Source organism: Triticum dicoccoides, chromosome 1B (genome assembly GCF_002162155.2).
Source record: "Triticum dicoccoides isolate Atlit2015 ecotype Zavitan chromosome 1B, WEW_v2.0, whole genome shotgun sequence".
In the NCBI taxonomy this organism is placed as follows: domain Eukaryota; kingdom Viridiplantae; phylum Streptophyta; class Magnoliopsida; order Poales; family Poaceae; genus Triticum; species Triticum dicoccoides.
The window spans coordinates 247,982,135-247,986,399 of record NC_041381.1 but is presented as its reverse complement, the minus strand read 5'-3'; the positions used below and the strand labels follow the sequence as shown (position 1 = coordinate 247,986,399).

The window sequence follows — 4,265 nt, the reverse complement described above, 5'->3', positions numbered from 1 at the left end:
TATATATATATATATATATATATATATATATATATATATATATATATATATATATATATATAATAGACATCTGATGGCGTAAGCTCTATCCCATTTTCTTCTGTCACCACGCACCAGCAAAAAAAAAGAAATTGCGGCAACGCCAGCAAATTTCTTTGAAAAGTATAAAAAAAAATCAGTCAACTCCGAGAGAAACAGTGCTAGAGGGTGGACAGTGGAGAGCAAGCCGAGTTGTGTCTCTAGGATGCTGTCGTCCACAAGCTGTTTGAAGGGTTCAGCCGGTCCGGTCATCTTGTCAACCACCAACATAACAAACTAGTGTATTCTGATGAAAAAAAATTGTAATTAACATAAAACAGGGACAAAATCGACTAATTCTGCTGACCACTGGCACAGGAAATTTGAAGCTGGCGTAAGAACAAAACAAAGAAATTTGGGAGCCGACCATTAACATTAATAATACGTCAGCAACACACAGTCCATGAGTTAGAAGGTAAAATACATTATGCCATCTTGCACCTTGTTTGGAACACCGACACGGCACCAAACAGCCAGGTTGAATTATTCTAATATAATTGAACCCGAGTCCATTTTTTATGATAGTACAGAAAAGGAAACTTAAAACTATCCTAGTACTATTATTCTTCAAGAGTAGACGATTTGCATACCCGAGTTTTATAGTTTTATAGAAAAAACAGATATACTCCCTCCAACTAACACAATGCTAACTACTCTATTGGTTCAGCTCCCTCCGCCCTAGCCCTTTTCCAGAGTTTGTAATCATCCTTGATTCAGTCCACAAGATCACTAACATTGTGCTGCACTCTTGCATTCTTTTGCTTCCACAAGATCCAACATGTGAGCGTAACTAAAGAATCGACCTGCCTTCAGCAATCTGCCATGTGTATCCAACAGTCTTCCAGATTATCCCAAATATTTGGCCTCAGGATCGTGCCTAGCGAGACAGTGCCATCAAGTTTGCCGTGCGTAGACACATTGAATAAGAACATTGGTGCCTGTCTGCAAAATGTGTATTAGGCGGAACATTACATAGAAGACAAGATGAGAACTGTGTGCCTCTCTGACTTAAGAAGCTACTCCCTCCGTTCCATATTACTCGTCGCTGATTTAGTAGAACAGGGAGTACATCGGTTAGGGTATTAGCCACTTGCTGTGCATGAGTAGCTCCTCTGTCTGACCCGGTGAGAGCTCCAGAAATATTTGCAAATTACAGGGCTTCTCTCAACCAAGCTTCATCCTGTTGACGCCACAGTAAGCCTAACCATAAATCCCAATACAGTTGCCTTTCAGACTAATATTCCAGCAGTAAACAAGTAAATACTGATGAACCGAAAAGCAATCATTTAACAACAAGAAACACAATTTCGTGGAGGAAGTTTGAAAGCTTGCAAATAGGGCATATTCCTAACACTGCTAGACACGATCAGCTGTTTTCTAGCTTCATTTATCAAACTATCATGTCTGCACTGGGTAGTTTCCACGTACACATATCACACAAGTACTTGCAGATTATCGTGTCTACAAAATAACTGGGGCACCCTCCATTTCTTTTTAAAATTTTAAGTCATGTTTGAACAAGCACGGGGAGTAAACACAATCGAAAAAGTAAATGGCCGAAATGGCCATAAAATTCATGACAAAGTAAGAGTAGTTAGTAACTTAGTATAGATGGTTAACCATATATATTGGAAGGAAATAGAGGATATAAATATGGGAAGATAAAACATATGTATTTTTTTACAGAAAATATAACCCTTGTGTTTTGAATAGAGGGAGTATGCCTAAAAAAATGATTAGTATAGTTTTACCGATTGTCCTACTAAGAAAAGCAAATCAGCTTCTCAGCAACTTTCTAGGAATAACTATTTAATTCGGAAGTCATATTGACATGGTAATCCAGAGTTCTTGTTTACATGTACCAAAAGATTCCAGCAATTTTGATACAGAATTATTTTTCTTATGATTTTTTTTATACAGGACGAATTTTGTTGCGGCAACAAGGTGGTAGAACCAACTACATAGTATCTCTTGGCATTACTGAGGTCCTACAGGAACACCGCCAACACTAGCTAGCCGAACACAAACATAGCTATCATACAAAAGGGAAAATCGGTTGCTAATTGCCTAATTTCTTTTGAGAAAATGCAATAGCTAAATGACGGATATAGATAGAGATGACTCGTGCTACAAAACCCATACACAAGTTAGTTGGGAAACTGGATTTTCCTAGAACACCTAAATTTGGGAACGAAATCAAATCCCGATACACAATGCTTCAGGTCTGCATTTTGGGACGTAATCTAGCTAAATTCAGCTAACTCAAATTCTTGCTAAATTTAACTACTCCCTCCGTCCCAAAATAAGTGTCGTGGTTTTGGTACATTCAAGTACTCCCTCCGTCCGAAAATACTAATCATCAAAATGGACAAAAAGGGATGTATGTAGAACTAAAATACATCTAGATACATCCTCTTTTATTCATTTTGATGACAAGTATTTCCGGACGGAGGGAGTAGATACTAACGATGGGAAAGTAAATAGACACATACCCGTGTAAATTACTGGAGAGAGAGCAATACCAAAGAGATCCAGCAGTGAAGACCTGGTTGCGGACAATCATGAGGGGAGGGAAACATATAGACCACATCAAGAAGAGGGCCAACAGCCACCCTACCCTAAGAACGAGGAGCAACGACGGCGCTACAGATCCCACATTGGCCGGCAGGCCGGCATGAGGTTTTCCGAAGCTTTGTACACAAGGAACTTATCTATCTCCTCAATCTTGAACATGGCATTCAGTGCTCGTAAGATCGTAGAAGCAATACTGCAGAAAAAGAAGTATTGCTGCCGTCAAGTTTAAGTGATTAAACCTATTCACATGTGCTGGCACCCAGAGAATCTAAGACACGAGCAACAAATCAAGCAAAGCATGTACGAAGGGTGTAGTTAGATTAGAACTGATAAAATATTAGTAGTTACTTATTCAGGAATGTTTCCGATATGAATTATTCAACATAACAAGCATTGCCGTGAAATTAAGGGCGTAAACTGAACATCGAGAAGAAAACTGATGCTTAGCTTTGGCTGGACAAGTAAGGTAATAAGCATCCTGATGCACATTTCAGCTAACCACATTGGACATCATAAACTATATGGAAGGTATATATACAACACAAGATTCCAAAATCAATAACTGTAAAATATAAAACAAACAAGAGGATAATCAATCATGGCATACCCATCAATCTATTACTGTGCGTCACCTTGGTAGAAGCGCCTCTTTGAGCACATTTTCATCGGCAGTTCCCACTCAGACATTAAAACAAACACCTCGTGGGCAAGAAATGCAAGTGGTGAGCCAGCACGAATGAGATCCAAAGGGAAATTACGGAGGACACATAAGCACTGAAATCTTGGAAGCAATCACATCAGTAAGTAGATGTTACCTGGTAGGAGTAAGGTGGCAAGAAAAAACTAGAATTCGACATGGTGTAAGAGGAGGGACTTGCAGCCGCATGCAAGGAGAAGAATGGCATCACGCCAGTTGGGTCCATGCGCGTGAGAATAAATAGGGGAGGACCACGAACCTTAAACAGGGACAGCGGGATCCTAATCCTCCTGCAATCCATGTCAACCGTGCTCGAACCATCGCAGCCACGACGGTCAATTGCAGCGCCGCGACGACAACCACCCGCCGCGCGGCTGACATGGAGGACATACGCCTGCTCATGACGCCGATGCGGGCATCGAAATTGCCGTCGATCTAACCCGCCGACCACCATGCGAGCTGACATCCGCTGGTCGCCGTCAAACCTTCCGCTCACCACTCACCAGTAGAGGCTTGATTAAAACACGAACGAGGGAACAGGGTCATGGGGAAACGGTTCGTAGAAAGGGAGATCGTGTGCGGATGGAATCAGACTCGACTCAGCCTTAGCCACGCCACAGGGGTGAGATCGGGCATGGAAGTCCGACTCGCTGCCGACTAGGGCGAGGAATTACTTATTCTTCACCCTGCGCTACTAATAGGCTTATTATTTAATTAAAATATCAATGGGTCTAAAAAGGTCAAGAGGTGGAAAGCAACTTGGGCTAAAAAGGTTAAATTTGACAAGGGGGAAAAATCATCCTTCCCCTCCTAGGCCGGCCCCCTTGGCGGCTGCCCTCTCCTTCCCCTTTAACCTATATATACATGAGGATTTTGCTAAAGAACATACAAGTTTTGGAGCTTCCTCTAGTTCTTC

At 41.4% G+C, this 4,265-nt stretch overlaps 1 long non-coding RNA gene across 5 annotated transcripts; it reads right to left on the bottom strand.

Moving 5' to 3' along the window:
* Positions 1-484: 484 nt before the first annotated feature.
* LOC119330289 lies at positions 485-4,030 on the bottom strand. Of its 5 annotated transcripts, none has more exons than XR_005160021.1 (4): positions 3,260-4,027; positions 2,696-2,845; positions 2,571-2,623; positions 485-1,278 (listed from the first exon to the last, which is right to left on the bottom strand). It is a non-coding gene; the product is annotated as an uncharacterized LOC119330289 (long non-coding RNA). The 5 variants fall into 5 exon arrangements; XR_005160023.1 differs by having other exon boundaries at positions 485-1,258; XR_005160025.1 differs by having other exon boundaries at positions 2,601-2,845; positions 3,260-4,030.
* Between the last annotated feature and the right edge of the window lie 235 nt (positions 4,031-4,265).